Below are 22308 nucleotides of genomic sequence, written 5' to 3'. Positions count from 1 at the left end.
GCAAAACAAAAACAGAAGTGTTTGTTTGGTTTGCAAGGCAAACATGGATCCGGTTTGGTGATTTTGGCCATACCTACCCCAAAGGGAGGGGAAGACCAAATAGGAGAGAGCCAGGCATTAGTTGGAGCTTTTAAAGTGCTTTTGGGCTCCTGGTATAATTTCAAGGATAGTGAATTTCCATGGGACTATAGTGAAGTAAGGAAGATACTGGCTAGGTGAAGAGGACAATAGATTCCCAGCAACCAGTACAACCAGTAGTATCATCAGCAAGGAGACAGTTTTATCTATGTGCCTCAATTTCCCAGTTAGTTCAACTTTGAACTGAAATAATAATAGCATTAAATAAACACAACCAGTTTTTTCTCACATTCACTCCTATCCCTTTGGCTGGGTAACAAATAGTTATACCTTTTTCCCCCCATGAAATAAATTTAATAGAGGAAATCAATTGTATTAAAGTTGATTATGTTCCTCAATCAAAATGTAGACAGAGATTTGCATACGGAGACGTTCATTTTTATGTGATCCAGCTTCCATACTCTCAAAAATAAAATGAATAGAGCCCAATAACAAGCAATCGGGGGATGGTTAATACATCTAAAGAATAACACAATCAGCTAAATACAAGCCTTTAACAATACTCTTTTTAATAACATGAGGTTGAGTGAAAAAGCATCCCACAAAGTGCAGGTAAAAGTTGTCTCAACTCTGCAAAATTTTATGTGGTGATAAAGTGGCCAGTAGCAAAGACGGTGGGACTATGGGTAACTGCTCACCATGTACAAATCCTTTCCCCCTTGTACTACTATGCTCAGCATTAAAAATACTTAAAATAAGTGCTCCAACCAGGGATTGAACCCACACCCCCTGCTTTGGAAGGCAAAGTCTTAACCATTGGACCGCCACAGAAGGCCTACAAAGCTCCTTTTGTTGAATAGGTTTTGAAGATTAAAGAGAGGGTAACAAACTAATCAGTACTTTACCCTAAGAATTCGTATTACTCAAAATTACACTTAACTATCCCCAAATCTCTCAATATGCCAGCAATAACTTCCTAAGGAAAAATAGTCATCTTTTAAATTGCATTCTTTTTTTCTACTTCCCTCTCCCTAGAGGGAGGAAAAGCCAGGATTTGTGCTGCTTTCCAAGTCCTTCTATAGAAAGCACATCAATCTCAGGAGTACAAAGGACCTTCCAGGGAACTAAATTGATCAACAGACTTCACGCCAATGGAACAACAGTGAAGTATTTTTAGTGGAATACTAAGTACCTCCGTGGTTGGGGAGATACTTGGAGAGAGTCTTCTCACAGTCCTCTCAATTCACAAAACACCTGAATGATTACGTATTGTATTTCATCCATCAATCAGGGAGATGCTGTTCACCAATTCCTTGTTACAAATATAGACCATTTTAACACAGAGTCAAATCCAATTTTAAGTAATGGGACAGAAATTTTTAAAAATTAAATAGGTTTTTAAAAATTAAATAGGTTATTTAATAGGGGAGTCTCAAAATAACTTCTTGGAATAATTTCAGAGAATTGGAGGAAAGCATCTACAAAATGGTCCTTTCAGTAACAAATCTAGACATTCTGGAAAAGATGGTGTCAAAAGTCCAAGGTCCCCCAAATCTCCCTTTCCAAAACCAAGATATGAACAAAGAAAAGTAAGAATAGCAAATATGAATACTTTTTTTTTTAAGTACCAATATTAGAATACAGTGGAAACAAAAAAGATGCATATTTTTTAGGGAAAATGTAACTATGGATGATAGACAACCATAATTTATCAAATGTTTAAGGATAAGATCAAGACTAATAGCAAACTAAAATACTCAAAGATATATTAAAAGGCTGTCATCAAGCATTAAGAGTTTCTATGTGTCTTAAAATTTTTTCTTTAAGAATGAACAGCAAAAAATTCCTAAAAAAAAACAAAAAACACTCAAAAGCAAAAAATCTATAAGCATTTAGGCAGAACAAACAGATCATTTACAGTGGGAAAAATAAAAAGGCTAGCTGTCTTCAGCACCATTAGCCAGAAGATAATGGAATAAGTATGATGGTCATTTTTCCCGTTATTTACAGTCTCCAAACTTCCTCCCATCACAGGGACTTTGCACATATAGTTCCCTTTGCCTACATTGCTCTTTCCTCTCGCTCTGGCTTAGTCCTCTCATTCTTCATGAGTTAACTCAACAAAACTCACCTTGAGCTCTCATTAGAGTTTCCTAAGCTTAGAGTTCCTCAGCTGTGACAATTGCATGTAAAGTATCCACAATGGAACTTGGACAAAAGAAGCAGATTGGAATGTGAGGATTATACCACCTGCAATACCTCTGACCTAGCAGTCATCTTTTTTTCTGCCAACATCTATGACACCAGGGTGGGCTAACTTGTTTGCTTGCAGAGGATAAAAGTTCAGACCCTTCACTATTTTTCATATAGAGTTAATAAGAAGTTGAAGGATTCATTTGATGAAAATATTAGTTTTTGAAATTATAATTATACCCTAAAATAAGACTTGAATAAAGAAAAAGTTTATCATTGGACAAATTGGTATTTTACCTAAATTATTCTGTAAATTAAGTGCAATCACATTAAAAACCCAAACTAATTTGGGGGGAAAAAAAGACAAAACAAGTCTCAGGACAGACTTGCCCTTCTGTTTCTTAAAATGTGTTTTTTGTTGTTGTTTAGTCACTAAGTCATGTCTGACTCTTTTGCTACCCCATGGACTGTAGCCTGCCAGGCTCCTCTGTCCATGGGAGAAAACTGTAAAAGTGGCAGTAGTTTGGGTACAGAAATAAGCAATCAGATCAATAGAAACATTAGTCCAGAAATTAAACTTATATTTTCATTTGTTTGAAATTTAGAATCATTTCATATCAATGTAGACAGCTCAATAAATGGTTTGCGGACAAAGGGCACTTAGAAACCAATAACATTTTACTATATTTATAAATCCTAGAGATATCCAAGACTAATACATACAAAAATAAAAGAAATATTAAGAGGTGCTGGAGACAATATAAGTCAATACTTTTATACTCTTGGGACTGGAAAGGACTTTCTAATATGATGGAAAACTTGGGAAGTGGGCAGGGAAAGGCTGACAGACATGACCACAAATGCCTTCATACAGGAAAAGGAGAATCATGGAGAAGGTTGCAAATAAATGAAAACCTGAGGAAACTATTTGTGCATATGGAACCAACAGAAGGTTAATATAAAGAACTCTTTTAAATTATTAAAACAAAAATGACTCTCCAATAGAAAAATGGACAAAGGACACGGAAAACTCACGAAAAGTGCAGGCTATGTTAGAGAAGGCAAGAAAGAAAAGAACAAGAGAAGGAAGTGTGGGGGGTGGAAAGAAGGAAGAAAGAGAGAGAAATAAATGATCAGTTATTACAGAACAAAAAAAAAAGGATTCTGAACTTTACTGGTTATTTCCCAAAAAGTAAATTGAGGTACATTTGTCATTTATCAGATTGACAAATGTGAATAACTCTGACAATACTAAATGTTGGTGAGGGTGCAGAGGACATTTCCATTTATTGTTGGTAGAGTTAGAAATTGGCTAACTTTTCTGGAGGGCAATTTGAAAATCACAAACTTTACTGCTGTGCTGTAGCTCAGTCGGTAAAGAATCTGCCTGCAGTGCAGGAGACCCGGGTTTGATCCCTGGGTTGGGAAGATTCCCTGGAGGAAGACATGGCAACCCACTCCAGTATTCTTGCCTGGAAAACCCTATGGACAGAGGAGCCTGGCGGACTACAGTCCATGGGGTTACAAAGAGTCAGACACAACTTAGTGACCAAACCACCACCATTTACAAACTGTATACATGCACGCTCCTATTCTAGCTATATCACTCCTAAGGATTTGTCCTAAGAAGATAATCTGGGGAAAAAAACAAAAATATAAGGCTAAGGATATTCTTCAAACATCATTTATATTAGTAATAGTAAAATACTGAAAGCAATCAAAATATCTCTCAAAGCAGCCTCAGTTTAGTAAATTATTTTGCATTCATAAAATGGAATACTTGTGTGTATATATTAATACACACATACATATATATACATGCATCTATAAAGACTATAAAGTAGCATTTATAGTATGATTCTATTCATAACCTTTTTATATATACAGATTGAAATAAATCTGCATGTGCTTAGGCATAGAAAGAGTTCTGGGAAAGATAATCATCAAAAAGTCTGATAGTAGTGGTCTCTGGGCAAAAGAATACTGAAAGATGTTTTTGCTTTCTTTTTTGTACCATTCTGCATTGTTTGAAAACTTTAAACCATAGGTAGGAAAACAGTTTAAAGGGAAAAATAAACAATGAGTGACTAATTCTCATTCTCTGAAAGTTTCTATTGGAAATTTTTGTTTCTTTCGATGGCCTTTTGTTTTCTTGTTTTCTAATGCTTTGGGCTCCAAAGCCACAGAACTTCACTGGCCACTGCTTTAGCATCTCAAGTAAACTGTAACAAAAGCCAAAAAGACATTATAACCAACATTACAGAGAAGGTTGTTTCAGAGCTAGGAAGACTATCCATAAACAGATGGTGGATGGGGTGCTTTGCTGGGCCCCTAAGAGAACCAGCTCACCACCCTTACCCACCTTGACACCACCTCCTGCAGGCTCTTCTATCTAGTTGGCTCCTGGGTTACTGCTCTCCACCCAGAGATTTCCATTCATCTCCAAAGACCTTCAAAGACCTCAAATGCTGTCCAAGGACATTTGAGCCATGGACACATAATCTAATATCACCAATCATATAAATCATTTGAGAACTGTCAAAATCTCAAGGTGTATATGACACCTCTGAATTTCTCTGCTTTCTCTTGAGGACTTCAGTGAATACAGATGGCCTCTGTTCACTTCAGAATCAGAGCCATCTTGGAGCAAAGAGTTTTAGTAAACATTAAAAGATTCTGTCCCTAGAACAACTTAACATTCAAGTTTCTAAATCTCCAAGTTATAACCCCTTAAGCAGTTGTCAAAACCTGGCAACATATTAAATCAAGTGATTTGCTGCTGGTTTCCTAAGTTTCCTTCATCTTATACCACCACCCCCCCACTGAAAAAAAAAGGCTTGGCTAGAAATATTATAGCTGAAGCCAAGAGAAACTAAGATCCAGTCTTTGAATTTGGGGATGACAGTTTCCCTGTTAACCTTGCAAATATAATACACATAAATCAAGATTCTGGCTAATGGTGCTTCATCAAGGTAAAGAACAAGGAATTACCAAATTCAAAGCACACACCAACCCCATGGGACCACTGAGTCACCTAATTCAATCCTGAGGCATGTGTTATATATCCATTCATTCATTCACTCTTTCATTTATTAATTTATCCAACAAATATCTGTTGAATATGCAGTGAGTGTCGAGTACTATGCACAGGCACTTGGATTACAGATGAGAATAAATCATTCACATCTCCTCAGATATTCACTGTGGAGAAGCAGACAAGTAAGAAGGCAACAATAATACATGAAGTAGCTGCTGCTGCTAAGCTGCTTCAGTCGTGTCCAACTCTGTGCAACTCCATAGATGGCAGCCTACCAGGCTCCCCCATCCCTGGGATTCTCCAGGCAAGAACACTGAAGTGGGTTGCCATTTCCTTCTCAAATGCATGAAAGTGAAAAGTGAAAGTGAAGTTGCTCAGTCGTGTCCGACTCCTAGTGACCCCATGGACTGCAGCCTACCAGGCCCCTCCGTCCATGGCATTTTCCAGGCAAGAGTACTGGAGTGGGGTGCCATTGCCTTCTCCGACATGGAGTAGAGGGTATAACAAAGATTTCCTATTAAATGACATGCGAACATCAGGGATGAAAGAAATCATTCTTTTAACTGGGTTGGAAAGAGTGGAGGCAGGAGAAGCACAGAAAAGGTGACATCGGAGCCTGGCTTTTCCAAGCAGAAGAAGCTAAGCGCACAGAACTGGCAACAGAGTAGGTATGTGCAGGGATGCTTGGTGGTCCCTGGAGAAGGGATGGGCCAACCAGACTGGAGGCAGGGGCAATGGCTGCCTGTTGTTTCTAGAAGTACTGAGAGGAGGTAGTTACAAGGCTCTCTAACCTCCTAATGGACTTGAGATTATTTCCTTCTGCATGGGATGGGTCCCTGACCTTAGTGTCACACTCTTTCTCACTGTCACTTTAAAAATACAACCAGAATCCTATTTTCTCTTGTTCTGGGGCACCCGTTGAATTCACCATAAGCCAGAATTTCTAGTGTCATTTTTTTTACCAGCAGCCTTGTATGCACCTTAATATCCACGGCTCCCCACTCTGTTTAGGTCTGTATGTGAGGTGGTTTCAAGCAATTAAGATGCGCCTTGCCATCTGTCTAAAATTCGGCTGCTCTGCATGGTGGCCCAAGTCTTCCTGCTTCAGAGACTTTCCCTTCTACATACTGGTCTCTGTCTTCTCTCAACTTTCTTACTGCCTATTGCTTGTACCACTAGTTTCAGCAGGCACTGATTGAGTGATGGTTTATCTCATTCTCTCATTGTTTCATGCACATACGTGATTTCTGTGCACCCCTGGAGGCCAGGGGCTATGTTTCTTTCCTCTGTCATTCTGCACTTCAAAGCACCTGGTACAACGTTGCCCCCACAGAGTGCACCTGGCACCTGGGGCAACGCTGTTCACTGTGGAGTCTGCCATCTCGCTGAGGCTCATGGCCCACAGTCAGGGTCAAAGCTCTGGGTTCAAATGTTTTAATTTTGGATAGAAACGTATCAATATAATAGAACATTTTGCTGGTCAACGAAAGCTTCATACCATAAGAGGCAGGACACTAACATAATCTGTTGAATGGAAAAGTATATTCCCTTAAGATACATTTTTTCCCCAATTCTGTCACAAGAATTGGGCCAACAGAAGCCAAAACCAACACTCATGTAGACTCACTCCTAGCACTCACTTTTTGCTCTCTGATACTATTTTCCACTTAAAATAAAACCAACACTCCTTAGAGAGCTGATTCCATATCTGGGGGACAGAGAAAGGTCGGAATTAGCTTGGAACATCTTATTACTACCAGACAAGGATGACTGCTAAGAGGACAAAGAAGCAAGTTGTAACAATTTATGAATCAACAATAATAAATGGTGATACAGTAAATTGGAATGATTGTGAAAGGCTATGAGTTCTTTATGATATTCAGAAGAGTAAGCTAAGGTGCACCAAACTCTATTTGTAATTTTTTTAATGCAATAGAAATAAGAATAGAATAAAATATAATTTATATTTCTTTTGTTGATTTTAATAAGTATAGGAGAGTTTTGTTGTTGTCATTGTCATTTAATCACTAAGCTGTGTCTGACTCTTTTGCAACGCCAAGGACTGTAGCCTGCCAGGCTCCTCTGTCAATGGGATTTCCCAGGCAAGAATACTGGAATGGGTTGCCATTACCTTCTCCAGGGGATCTTCCCCACCCAGGGACTGAATTCACATCTCCTGTGTTGGCAGGCAGGTTCTTTACCACTAAGCCACCAGGGAAGACCATGGGAGGGTTTATCTACAGGTATTTTTGTTCCACTGATTGCATACTGATGTGCCCTTGTCTTTCCATGTTTAAATACACATGGAGATGATAAATGTCTTTCCATATCTAATACAAAGAAATTATAAATAAGTCAATTTGTTCTGGAAAAATAAGAACCAACTTAGGAACAAAAAGGACTGGGTAGCCCCAGTTGTTGCACATAATAACCAGGTAAAAAGTGGGTTGAACAGAACATTCTTAGGTGATGAGTCTGTTAAATGTCTTTAGAGGGGTTACAATGTGCAGACTTATTCCCTCAATCCCTGACATGTAGATTCTAGATGCAGATAGTAAGTATATAGAGACTTCAAGGCATAAGTGTCTCCTTGCCCACAGCCAGAACTTCCAGCTCTGCTGCCAGGTAGGTGAAAGGCCTTCCCACTCCCTTGTAACTAACTGGTCGTTGGCTGAGAGGGCAGATTCTAAAACCTGTCACATCCATTCCACCCTTGGCCAAACTTATAAAAGCTCTTTCCTTGCTAATACTGGAACCTTCCTTGTATCCAGTAAGGGTGAGGTAAGGGTGCAGGGTGATAGCCAAAATGTATATATTTAAGGAGGAAAGATACATGAAGCAAGAGCAGAGAATATGCACCTCAAAGTGGGGAAAACATGCATCCCGATCTTCAGGGTTAGAGAAAACATTAGAACATTTGAAAGCATGAGAGATAGGCACACTACAGAGTGACAAATTATTTACTGACTGGGCAGTAAATCAATCAACTATTTTCTGGGTCTCACCAGTCCCCTCAGCCAGCACAGGAAGAAGAGAAATTTGCTTCTAACTCCAGCACTGCCGTCTGGCCTAAAGCTGCTCCTAAGAGGTGTACTTGAGAGAACAAGGGAAAGCAGAGGACAAGCCCAGAAGGCACTGGCTGCTACCTTGTTGGGGAAATGAACATGAAAGAAGTCTTGTTTGGGTTTCAGAAGCAGGAGACCAGGCCTCTGACCTGCTTCTGATCTGCCTGGACCCAGACCAGATTCTGTGCATGCCTGCAAGCATAGCAAGTCAGGTGGCACTTTAAAAAGAAAGGAACGGAGTGGGTCTTAGAAGTCTTAGGCCCCCAGAGGTCTGGCCAACCCTGCCTCCCCACCCTGCCTGGGGTCTAAGGAAATCCTATGACTCACAAGGTGAAACAAACAGCATTATAAAAAGTAAAATCAGAGCTTCATTTTTGCATGCAAACTAATGGTAACATCAGTGTGCAGCCTAGAATTAGAACCAGGAGCCCCCAAACTGCAACTTGAAGTCTCACCCATGGGGTGTATGCACTGCCCAGAACCTTTTCCCAGTTGGGATTCCCGATTGCTGTTAACAAGGGACTTTCCCAGCGCTGTTTAAGTCTGGATGTTGGTCAACCCAATTTGGTGATGTACGTGCTATAACTCTTTTCTGTTGTTTCTGTTTCTCTTCTTTTAATGACTGTATTTTCAAATTAAGCCAAATAATCCTCTATTAAATATTGAAATTGTTTATTTTGTGTGATGAGTGATTTCTTTTTTTAATGAATCTTTCAAACCTAAAACATAAGTAAAATTTTTGGCAAAACACACTTTCTTGTTTCAAATGTTCATCCCTTTCTAAAAAAATCAAGTTCCCCACACTGAGAGGCCTTTCTTCCCTTTCAGGTGACATCCTTACAGAAAAGAGCTCTCTGGAGATTCTGTGGGCCAGCACTGGGCCTATCTCTTTCAAGTCCCATCCTTCACACTGCCCAGCAATTTTCTATATGAGAGGCCTGGTACCCAAGGTGGCTTTCCAAGGTTGCCATGACAGCTGACTGCTGGCTGGGTTTGCCCAATGGGAAGTGCCAATCTGAGTTTGGAGGGTGGTTGATGGCATGGGTGAAGCCAAGGGCTCTATCATCCACCATCTTTGCTTTGCTAGGCTCTGCCAGAAACCACCTATGCTCTGAGGCTCCAGCTCCCACTAGACAGGCCCACACAGTCCCACACTCTGCAAGGTGGCCTGGCCCTGCCTGCAGCACCACCACCTCCTCTCTAGCCTACAGTAGTACCACTGCAGGGACTGTGGCTAATGGTCCAGCCTCCTGGGTTGGCCCGTCCATCCCTGTACCTCCATTTCCCTGCGTGACATGCCCAGCCCTTAAATACTAATGAGATTTCCTAGTTAGACCCCTACAGGCAGACATGGAATGGCAGGTCAGTTAGTGACCAGGCAGAACTTTGTAAGAAAGACTCCTTTGGGAATTTCCCATCTTTCCTTCTATCTCAAAGAATGGAGTCTGTCTTTCTGTTGCCATATCTGGAGCTCTGCATAGCTGCAAACCCCTCGGTTGTGTGGAGGAGGGAGGTGATAGAATGCTTTCTGCCATTGCTGTGGTCAGCAGAATTGTGGTTAAGAAAAATAAGAGCACATAATCTTCAAGATAAATGTTTAATTTTACATAGTAGCACGGATAGCCTGCTATCATATGGTAGGTGAGGAAGATACACTTACATATACATATATTCATAGATAAATATATACACTTTTATATGCATAAAATATCTCAGAAAGTATTAAAAAATGGCAGCAATCATCTGGAAGTTGGTAGCAGGGGGACTGGAACTTTTCTCTGCACACTCTTTTCTACCTTTTATATTTCGTGTCTATTCAAAAATAAAAATAAAATAAATTAGCGCATCTACAAATTCTTACTCCAGAGAAGAATGAGTGAGTGGCTCTGCCATCCACAACCACCGAGCAGCAGGGCTCCCTGCACCAACATGTGGGGGGTAGGATGGGGCAGGTGCCCTGGACTCTTCAAGGACCACAAATCACAAGTCATCCTGTGGGCGCCACACTCATCAGGTGCCATCGTTGTGTGCATTCACACTGACCAGATACCTAATATCCCAGTGATGTGACTGATTGGACCAGCAGCCATTTCAGTGGGCATTCACAAATTCACAAATTCCTTCAGCTGCCTCCCAGGGTCAGCCCTGAGTAGCATGCCAGGAGCTGGCAATGGAGCTTGCTAGAGGCACAAGGGGGGAACCTGACCCTTCAAGACACATTTCCACATCTCTATAGGCTCTAAAGAGATGGCACTGACACAAAGAGAAAGCTTAAGTGGTACTCAGTTCAGTTCAGTTCAGTCGCTCAGTCGTGTCTGACTCTCTGCGACCCCATGAATCACGGCACGTCAGGCCTCCCTGTCCATCACCAATTCCTGGAGTTCACTCAAACTCATGTCCATTGAGTCGGTGATGCCATCCAGCAATCTCATTCTCTGTCGTCCCCTTCTCCTCCTGCCCTCAGTCCCTCCCAGCATCAGAGTCTTTTCCAATGAGTCAACTCTTCGCATGAAGTGGCAAAAGTATTGGAGTTTCACTAGGCAACACAATCAACTCACTGAGCATGTGATGACTGGAGAGATACAGGAACACACTTATTTGGCCAGTGCCTGTGACCCACGGGCTGATCTAAATACTTTTAGAGGATTATTATAGTTTCCGTAGCAGTAGGGCAGCTTGTACTGGAAGACGCTGTCTCTGCTGGGAGGTGGAACCAGTGAATTTCTGTCACTTGGGCTCTGAACTCAGTTTACAGTGTAAGGAAAGTCACTTTTTAGGGCAGCTACAACTATATCATTTTTTTTGCAAACCACGATTTCCTGTTTTGTTCTCTATTTATACTTTACATTTAGTTTTAAGAAAGCACTAGCGGTTTGGTGTTTTGGTTGTTTCTAGTTCAATCTTTATCAACAAAGCAAACTTTCTTTTCAAGACTATGTTTTGTAATATAAGTGAACTGTAGGCCTAGATTCCTTTAGAATACTTTGCTCAGAAAGATTCTTAAAGCTTTAATAATAAGACAAATCACAACTCTCTAAATCAATGTCTCATGAAGTGGGAATCCACTCAGCAGTCTTGAAGGTTGTGAATTCCTCAAGGATTTCACACAGGGCTGTTTTAGACAGCATCCTTTCAACACAAATGTTTTCACACAAAATTTCAGGCACACAGTTGTCCAGGTTGAAGTGCAGAAATGTGTAACTATGATATCTGCATTATGATACTCTTCACAAAACACTAAAGTATCCAAGACACTTTGTTAGTTGTCTCAAGACTTAGCAACTCAATGTTTGCCCTTGAAGAATTTGTTGTCTAAGAAAGATACACACCTTGGCTCCACGTAGGCATGATACATCACTCAATAGAATACAAATACGAAAACAACTCAGGAACCAAAGCCCTCACCTCTTTGCAAGTCAAGGAAAGATGTATTTTAGAGATGAATGGCAACAGCCCTTAAAACTGATTTTGGTCCTCTGTGTTCACTGGCAGAGCTTTGCTTTCCCAGTGTACAAGGACCGTGTGTGTTTCTTTGATTGCGGGGCTTATAGGAGGAGCCGGTGCGGCCAGTGAGCAAGGATCAGGTCTACACACACACCACCTTCCAGGTGGCCCCTCTGGCATGTTGTGGTGTGCAGAGCACGGCCAAATTCTCAGTCTCAGTCTTTCGGGATGGCTCAGAGCCTGATGATGCTCTCAGGTCACTGGAAAAGGAGAAGCGGTCATAGCACACACTTGGGGTCCAGCTAAGGAGCGGTGGCTGGTCACCACAAATACAAAGCCTCTGCAGAACAGGCCTGCCAGCCCATGGTACAACAGCCAAGTTTATGTTCAGGTTTTCCCTGAGCAACTCCTGCTTCCCTTGGGACACACCACCCATGGAGCATGGGATCCCAGGTCCCACCAGTCCCCGTAAGCTGCTTCCCTCACATCTGTGCCTGAGATGCTGCAGGTGCTGGCCCTGGTAGACGTGGCAACACACAGGACCAACAAGGTAACAAACAGAGGATGGATCAGTAAATGGATGAAAGAAGCATCTGAACGTGCACACATTATTTAGTTAAATTTTCACTATGAGCCTTTAAGGCAAGTATTATTATGTACCCCCATTACACAGATGAAGAGTCTGTCAAACCTACACAGATGACGGCTCAGAGAGGCTCTGTGTCTTGTGCCAGACACAACCTCTCCCAACCACCACCTGGTTAACAAGATGTTAGCCACTGAGACCCAAAGGGGTGTCACCTCTCAGGGCTTTTTGCTTCTGGCTGGAGGTGGAGTGGAAGATGTTGCATTTTAAAATGTCTGACCAAAAAGTCTGGAAGCCTCGCATACAATTTGAGAGAAATCAAGGATGTTATTATTGTTGTACCTGGGCAGGGTAAAGTTAGTGTGACCTCCTGGGGCTCTGCAGGCACTGAATCCTCATCAAATATGATTTTACTGACTCATAAAAAGAAAGGGAGGGAGAAGAGCACACAATGACACAATTGTGGCCTTCTATTGCTGGGTTGTGAAAGAAAAGGTCAAAAAAAGAAAACAAATAATGACTTTCATCCTGGCCCCTCTCCAGTGGGATAGCAGTCAGCAAACAGGGGCCTCCTGGATAATTTTCCAGATCTTCTTCCCTTCTCAGAGGTCTCCTGAGGCTGTGCAACAGCAGTTAAATCAATTCTTAATTAGCTTTCAGCATTTATCTTTTGAAAATCCAGACCTATATGAATATTTATTGAACACTTACGACTTACTAAGCGCGGAGCATGTGTGCCAGGTCCTGGAGATACAAAGGGGGATCGGGACAAGCCTACAAATGGAAAAGTATCTGCAGCGGCAGGTGCACCTGGTCTGGGACGAACCTTGCATACTTGCCGCGGGAAGCAGGCGGACAAGTCTCAGCAGGAGTCAAAGCACAGAAGGAGCTGAGGAGCAAAAAGTGCTGAAGAGTACAGAGGGGTGCCACTGGGCTAACTTTTATTTTTCAGAACAAGAAGAACAAGGATGGGATTAGCCTACTGCTTGAAGTAGACTCGAGAGGTCACAAGTGACAGTGAACCAATACAACAGCTCAGGGACTATTTGCTTCTGTTTAGGATGGAAAGGGGAAGGATTTCAAACTGGGAGATGGCAGAACACAGAGTTAAGAGAGAGGATGGCTGCCTGGGGCCGGTGCAGAAGAATTGGAAACTGTTCATCACTTTCATGAGCGCAATCCCTCTGGGCTCAGACAAACCCTTCCTCCGGGGCAGTAACAATTTACACATAGGGTCTCAGAGCTAGTTAGAAATCTCTGAGGACTCATAGAAAGAGAAGTACTAGAAGAGCAAAGGGGCATATTTTATCCCAATTTTCAAAACTGTTTGAATTCTGGATGTGAATAATCCATTAGTGAACTGATTATTAAACAAATTGGCAAGCTCTTATAAAAGAATGAGATCATCGCTAACATTGGAACATTGGTTCACTAAGCGCAAATTCCCTTAAAATTTAAGGGTTAACCTAACTAGATTTATTGGTGGGGTAAGAGGGTGAGATGGGCAAGTAGAGATTAGGTGGAAATAAGGAATGCTATAACCATGGGCTGTCTTGATATCTCAAAGTTTTGACAAAATTTCCCAAGATTATTTCATGGATCAAGATAGTAAATGTGAGCAGAGGATAATACTTTTGGGTAGAATTGTAACTAATCAAGTTCCAATTTGCATAACTAATGAAAACACCAATCTACCAGTTGCCTCCATTGGCATGCTACATGTCTCTAGTTTTATTAATAGTTATTAATACATTCTCCCTGATGACATGGATGAGGATCCGGAAAGCAGACCTATCAAATAAAAGCAGATGATACAAGTCTGGGAGGGACAGCTAATGCTACACATTACAGAATTAAAATTCAAAATTTTTCTAGCCAGGTAGACCAAATCAATGAAATAGAAACTTTAAAAAATGAAATATTTAAAATCTTCATTTACAAATGTAAAGGAGAGGTTTGACAGGAAAGGTTTCCTATGTGGAAAAGATCTAGGAATTTTAGTTAATGACAATAAGATCACATTCTGAAGTTCTACATTGACATGAACTTTGGAGGAACACTATCCAGAGCAGTATAAGTACTATATATTGATCTTTGATTTGGGGAAATCAACTTGGGCTTCCCTGATGGTTCAGTGGGTACAGAATCTGCCTGCAATGCAGGAGACACAGGAGACTTGGATTCAATTCCTGGGTCAGGAAGATCCCCTGGAGAAGGAAATGGCACCCACTCCAGTATTCTTGCTTTAAAAAAATCCCATGAACAGAGGAGCCTAGCAGGCTACAGTCCAAAGGGTCACAGAGTCAGACATGACTAAACAATTAAGCACAAGCACTGTCTTTATCTTACCATTTGTGGTGGCATGTTAACTAGAATATGAATTTCTTACAGAAGTCTTTTGCTCTACTTTAAGGCATCCCACTCCAGTACTCTTGCCTGGAAAATCCCATGGATGGAGGGGCCTGGTAGGCTGCAGTCCATGGGGTCGCTAGGAGTTGGACACGACTGAGCGACTTCACTTTCACTTTTCACTTTCCTGCATTGGAGAAGGAAATGGCAACCCACTCCAGTGTTCTTGCCTGGAGAATCCCAGGGACGGGGGAGCCTGGTGGGCTGCCGTCTATGGGGTCGCACAGAGTCAGATACGACTGAAGCGACTTAGCAGCAGCAAGGCATTTTTATTCCTATATCGCCTGGGAAGAAGAAGAAAACCTGATAGCCCTTTTTGTAATTTAATCATGATTTATTTACATTCAAGCTAACTTGTGCAAGTAAAGTTTTCCATTTTACATTTAAATTTCCCAAGTACAAATATCTGTTTTAATTGAGATACAAATATATACAGTGAAATGCACAGGTCTTAAAGGTACAGCTTAATGAGTTTTGCCAAATGTATATACCAATGTAATTCATATATCCCCAGTAAAATACAGAACATTTTCTTCAACTCAGAAAGTTCCTTTATGCCTCTTTCCAGTCAACTGCACTCCTCCAAAGCCAACCATTGCTCTGATTTCTATCACCATAGATTAGTTTTGTCTGTTCTTGAGTTTCATATAAATGGAATTATACAATATGTATTCTTTTGCATCTGGCTTCATTAGTTCATTAAGTATATTTTTACATGTATCAGTAATTCGTTCCTTTTTATTGCTGAATAGTATCCTGTTGTATGAATATTCCATAGTCTGTTAATCCATTCACCTGTTGATAGACATTTGGGTTATTTCTGTTTTTAAGCTATTTTGAACAACTTTGATAAAAAGATTCATGAACAAGTCTTTTGTGGGCATATGTTTTCATTATCTAAGGTAAATGCCTAGGAGTGGACTATCTGGTTCATGGGATAGGCTTATGTTGAGCTTTGTAAGGAACTGCCAAACAATTTTCCTGTGGTTGTGCCCTCTTCACTCCACCAGCAGTGTGAGTATCCATATCCTCACTTTCAGTGCTGTCAGTCTTTCATTTCAGTCATTTTAGTGGGTGGAATTGAATCTTCATCTCTTAGATGAGTAGAGATGTTGAACACCTTTTTTCATGTGTATACTGGCTGTTCACGCATCTTCTGTTGAAAGTACATGTTCAAGTCTTTTGCCTGAATTTCATTGAGTTGTCTTTTTTATTATTGAGCTGTATGAGTTCTTTATATATTTTAGATACAAGTCCTTTGTCAAATACCTGTATTACAAAACTTCTCTCAGTCTTGCCTATTTACTCTCTAACTAGTGTCTTTTAATGAGCAGAAATTTTGGTTGTCTTTTTTTTTTTTTCATTGAAGTCCAACATAGCAATCTCTAGTTGATTAGTGAGTTTTGTGCCCTCTCCAAGGAATGTTTTTTCACCCTAAGATCATGAAGTTATTCTTCTGTTTTCTTCTAATTTAGAAGCTTTGTGATTCTACTTATTACAGTTTAGGCCTATCAGTTCAGTTCAGTCGCTCAGTCGTGTCCAACTCTGCGATCCCATGGACTGCAGCACGCCAGGCTTCCCTGTCCATCACCAACTCCCAGAGCTTACTCAAACTCATGTCCATCAAGTCAGTGATGACATCCAACCATCTCATCCTCTGTCATCCCCTTCTCCTCCTTGCCTTCAATCTTTCCCAGCATCAGGGTCTTTTCCAATGAGTCACATCAGATGGCCAAAATATTGGAGTTTCAGCTTCAATATCAGTCTTTTCAAAGAACACCAGGACTGATCTCCTTTAGGATGGACTGGTTGGATCTCCTTGCAGCCCAAGGACTCTCAAGAGTCTTCTCCAACACCACAGTTCAAAAGCATCAATTCTGCGATGAACATTGGGGTACACGTGTCTCTTTCCCTTCTGGTTTCCTCAGTGTGTATGCCCAGCAGTGGGATTGCTGGATCATAAGGCAGTTCTATTTCCAGTTTTTTAAGGAATCTCCACACTGTTCTCCATAGTGGCTGTACTAGTTTGCATTCCCACCAACAGTGTAAGAGGGTTCCCTTTTCTCCACACCCTCTCCAGCATTTATTGCTTGTAGACTTTTGGATCGCAACCATTCTGACTGGCATGAAATGGTACCTCATAGTGGTTTAGATTTGCATTTCTCTGATAATGAGTGATGTTGAGCATCTTTTCATGTGTTTGTTAGCCATCTGTATGTCTTCTTTGGAGAAATGTATAGAACAGTCTTATGGACTCTGTGGGAGAGGGAGAGGGTGGGAAGATTTGGGAGAATGGCATTGAAACATGTAAAATATCATGTATGAAACGAGTTGCCAGTCCAGGTTCGATGCACAATACTGGATGCTTGGGGCTAGTGCACTGGGATGACCCAGAGGGATGGTGTGGGGAGGGAGGAGGGAGGAGGGTTCAGGATGGGGAACACATGTATACCTGTGGCGGATTCATTTTGATATTTGGCAAAACTAATACAATTATGTAAAGTTTAAAAATAAAATAAAATTAAAAAAAAAACAAAAACAAACAAACAAAAAAGCATCAATTCTTCAGTGCTCAGCTTTCTTTATAGTCCAACTCTCACATCCATACATGACTACTGGAAAAGCCATAGCTTTGACTTCATGGACCTTGGTTGGCAAAGTAATGTCTCTGCTTTTTAATACACTGTCTAGGTTGGTCATAGCTTTTAGGTCTATGATTCATCAAATTAACAATTGCATTTGGTGTGGAGACAAGATTCAGAATTCATTCTTCCCCCATACAGATATTCAGTTATCCCCAAAACAATTAATTCAAAAGGTTTTCTCTCTCTGTTGAATTGCTTTGGTGCCTTTGTCAAAAATCAATTTACTGTATAAATTTGAGTCTATTTCTGGACTCTCTTGGTGCCAATGTCTTTTGGTTACTATAACTTTATAGTAAATTTTAAAATCAGGTAATGTGAGTGCTCCAACTTCATTTTCCTTTTTCAAGTTTATTTCGTGAGTTTCCACATAAGTAAAAAGAAATCTGCTGGGTTTTTTTGTTTTTTTTTTTTTGCTGTGCTGCATGGCTTGCACGTTCTCAGTTCCCTGAACAGGGTTTGAATCCAGGCCACAACAGTGAAAGCCCAGAATCCTAACCATTAGGCCACGAAGAAATTTCTGCTAGCATTTTAATTGGGATTGCATTGAATCTATATATAAATTTTGGAAAAATTGAAATTTTACTAATATGGAGTCTTATAACATGTATACAGAGTATATCTCTCCATTTATTTATGATTCCTTTGGTTTTCCTTGGAAATATTTTTGTAGTTTTTTGGTGTAGATATCTGGTCATTTAGAAGTAGCTTACTTTTAATAGAACATATAGTCAGTGTACAAAAGTCAATTGTATTTCTACATAAAAGCAATAACTGGAAAATGAACCATTCCAGTAGCATCAAACACCAAAATATACATAAAGATATAATTCACATGTTTTATTAAATGTATCATTAAATATGCTTTGGTTTTTGATGCTATTGGAATGGTTCTTTTTCCAACTGTTACTTTTGTATGGAAGTATAATTGACTTTTGCACAATGACTCTGTATTCTACTAGTAAACTACTTCTAATGACCAGATATAGTAAGGTTTTTTTGTACATTCCTTTAGATTTTCTTTATACACAATGCTGTCTGTGAATTTAAAATTATATTTCTTTATAATTTTTTAAAAATTTGTTTTCTTGCCTTCTTATAACATCTGGCACCTCCAGGATAACACTGTACATAAATTGTGAAAGAGGATAGACTGGTTTGTTCCTGATTGTAGGGGAGAAGTTTTTCAATATTTTATCCTTAAGTGTAGTGTTATTTCATTTTCCATAATTTCAAAACATTTACAACCTCATTTATAATCTCTTATTTAACATAATGGTTATTTGATAGCATATTTTTTATTTTCACATATTTAGGATTTTCCTAATGTTTCCATTATTGACTTTCAAAACATTCTGTATGACTTCAATCCTTTGAAATTTGTTATTATTTTATGGACCAATTTTTGGTCTATCTTGGTGAATGTTCTATGTACATTTGAAAGGAAAGACTATTCTGCAGTTGTAGGGTATAGTGTTCTGTAAATATTAATTAGGTTAATTTGGCTGATATGCTATTCAAATCCTCTATACTTTTATAAATTTTTTCTATACTTGTTGTTCTACCAAGTATACCTAAATGTGCAGTATTAAAGTCTGCCACACTAATTATGAGTTTGTTAATTTGACCCTTTAGTTCTGACAGATCTTATAACATGTACTTTGAGGCTGTTGCTGAGGTACAGATACATTTAAGATTTTAATGTCTTCTTGATGATTTGACTGTTTTATCATCATGAGTATCTCTATTTCTGATAAAACTGTTTTTAAGTCTACTTTGTCTGATATTAACATATAACTCCATCTTTCTTATGATTAATGTTCATGCAATTTATATTTTATTGATCTTTTACTTGTAACCTATCTTCAGTTTTATATTTAAAATGTGTCTCTGGGGGCCAGCTTGCTAGGTTTGTTTTATTATCCAATCTGACAAAATTACTGCCTATATGTATGAGGTATTTGGTCCATTTGTATTTAATGTAATTATTCAAAGAGTTGACTTTGGGTCTACCATCTTGCTATTTGTTTACTACTGGTCCTTTATTTCTCTTTTCCTATTTTATTTTGTGTTAATTTTCAAATTTTATTTTACCCTTGCCTTTCAATTTTGAGCTGTTTGCTTTCTTTCTTAGTTGTGTTCAAGTTCACTTATCATTTGTTCTTCAATGGCTAATCTGTTGTTAAGGCCATCCAAGCGTGTCTTGAATTTCATTTATTTGTCTTGTATTTTATGTCTTATATTTTATTTTTGTATTTTATCTTATATTTTATTTTACTTTTTAGCTCTAGAATTTCCATTTCCATTTATTTTTATTTCAGAGTTTTCATTTCTTTCCTGAAATATCCTTCTCTTTCCCTTACATTATTTAAGATATTTATAACAGTTATATAATTATCAGTACTTATCTGATAACTCCAATACTGAGTTCATCCAAGAATATGTTCCTATTGTCTATATTTTTAATCAATAACGAGTGACATTTTTTCTGCTTTTTTACATGTCTCTCTCCCTCTCTCTTTAAAAGTTATGCTTCAGAGAATTGTGTATAGAAAAATAGTGGAGAATGGAACATAATCTTTACCCTGCTTTTGTTTACTTCCCAGGCTGCAAGCCCTTTCCTCTGCCAGGTAGCTATTCAGGTTTACCTAGAATTGAGTTGAAATGGTGCTGGTGCAGTTTTATTTAGACTGAGTCTACCTAAAATTATTCAGATTAATTTACCCAACTTCCAGCCAGTTTCCTTGATTTTTTGTTTACCTTTGAACTCTTGTACAGCCCCCAGAACTTAAACACCAGGTGAATGTTTGAAACTATGTGGTTTCTCTCTGCCTACAAGCCACTCTTCCACTGGTGCTGTCCCAAAAAATTTAGAAAGGGGGAGATAATAATATTGGGGTTTTTGCAGGTTTTGTGAATATATTTTTGTGCCACTTATTAATTTATTGCTTCCCAGCAACAAATGTGTCTTTCTTTGCTCTATTCCATGATACCAGAGCTGGATTCTACAGACTGTATTTCACCTTTGCCAGTTGGCTTGATGCTAGCCCCTGTCAACAGACGGTATTGGAAAGACATTGCAAATCTGGAAGAGAAAGACTTTTTCTTCTTCCAGTGTTTTATTTTTCTACATGGTGGCAAGTGGGTCAGTATGCAGGGGCCCTGGCAGTGTTCCTAGCACGAAAGATGGTTCTTGGGTTCAGAAGCAGGCTCTCTCCAACACATGTCAACACACTGTCTCCACAGGCAGAGGTCTGAATCCTAGCCTTACAGGGGCCTCTTCCTCTGAGTTTCTAAGTTTCTTCATTAATCACTTATCCTTCAGCTTTAGGGATAGTTACTGTTCTCTGCAGTTACTACTTTAGAGTTCTTCTTTACCTCTCTCAGTAATTAACCATCTTTTACTTAGCAATTCTTTATATTAAATCTTTCCTACTAAAGTTGCTGTGTGGTTTACACCTTGGACTGATCCCAGGGGTCTTTTAGTGCTTCCTACCAGCACACACTGTTATATAAAGTCCAAAAATTGTTTTTTTCTTATAAACTCCCTTTTACAGGCCTACTCCATTATAGACCCACACTTTCTCTGGTCCCCACACAGTGCTGTCTATGCACACACTATTCTCAACTCCTCGTATCCCTTCCCGCACCTCCCTTCCTGGCCTGGTGCACTCCAAGTCATCCTTCCAGATGGCTCAAAGGCATTTCCTTGAGGAAACTCTACTTCTACACCTACCTATACCTGGCCATCCCTTAGGTATGGAAGCTAGAGTTCTCTGCTACACCTAGGAAGGGCTCATTTCTCTCTGGAATATAGTTCATCAAGGTATCTTTGCATCCTTCAACTTTTTGCTAGTCTCATTGAAAAATTTGGATTTTATTTTTCTAGCTTTTTCTTGTTGCTTTCCATGACCAAAAATATTTCACATTGTTTTTACATCCTAACTGGAAGTAGAAGCCTCTAGGTGTTCTTACACGTGCAAAGACAGTTTCCAGAAGTATATACTAATACAATGCCAAGCGTGGAATGGGTTTGAGCACATAAATGGGTAAAGAGAGACGTCATTTACTTTCTACTATGATCTTTGTTAATTCATTCATTTATTCAGCAACTACTTATTGAGCACCTACTATACACCACTGTACGAGCACCTACTTCTGAGCCCTAAGAATATAGTGTTTAGTTCAGTTCAGTCGCTCAGTTGTGTCTGACTCTTTGGACCCCATGAACCGCAGCACACCAGGCCTCCCTGTCCATCACCAACTCCCGGAGTCCACACAAACCCATGTCCATCGAGTTGGTGATGCCATCCAACCATCTCATCCTCCGTCATCCCCCTTCTCCTCCTGCCCTCAATCTTTCCCAGCATGAGGGTATTTTCAAATGAGTCAGCTCTGTGCATCAGGTGGCCAAAGTATTGGAGTTTTAGCTTCAACATCAGTCCTACCAAAGAACACCCAGGACTGATCTCCTTTAGGATGGACTGGTTGGATCTCTTTGCAGTCCAAGGGACTCTCAAGAGTCTTCTCCAACACCACAGTTCAAAAGCATCAATTCTTCAGCACTCAGCTTTCTTCACAGTCCAGCTCTCACATCCATACATGACCACTGGAAAAACCACAGCCTTGACTAGATGGACCTTTGTTGGCAAAGTAATGTCTCTGCTTTTTAATATGCTGTCTAGGTTGGTCATAACTTTCCTTCCAAGGAGCAAGCGTCTTTTAATTTCATGGCTGCAAGCACCATCTGCAGTGATTTTGGAACCCAGAAAAATAAAGTCTGACACTGTTTCCCCATCTAATTGCCAGGAAGTGATGGGACCAGATGCCATAATCTTAGTTTTCTGAATGTTG

The 22308-nt window shown here is 39.9% G+C and overlaps 1 protein-coding gene across 7 annotated transcripts in view; it reads right to left on the bottom strand.

Annotated features, from left to right (window-relative positions):
• The window catches only part of SCML4 (Scm polycomb group protein like 4), a 111871-nt gene that overhangs the window by 68557 nt on the left and 21006 nt on the right, over positions 1 to 22308 (bottom strand). The gene's annotated exons all lie outside the window — the stretch shown is intronic.

Source organism: Bos taurus, chromosome 9 (assembly GCF_002263795.3).
Source record: "Bos taurus isolate L1 Dominette 01449 registration number 42190680 breed Hereford chromosome 9, ARS-UCD2.0, whole genome shotgun sequence".
In the NCBI taxonomy this organism is placed as follows: domain Eukaryota; kingdom Metazoa; phylum Chordata; class Mammalia; order Artiodactyla; family Bovidae; genus Bos; species Bos taurus.
Note: the sequence above shows the minus strand (reverse complement) of the source record. Positions and strands in the feature narration are given on the sequence as shown.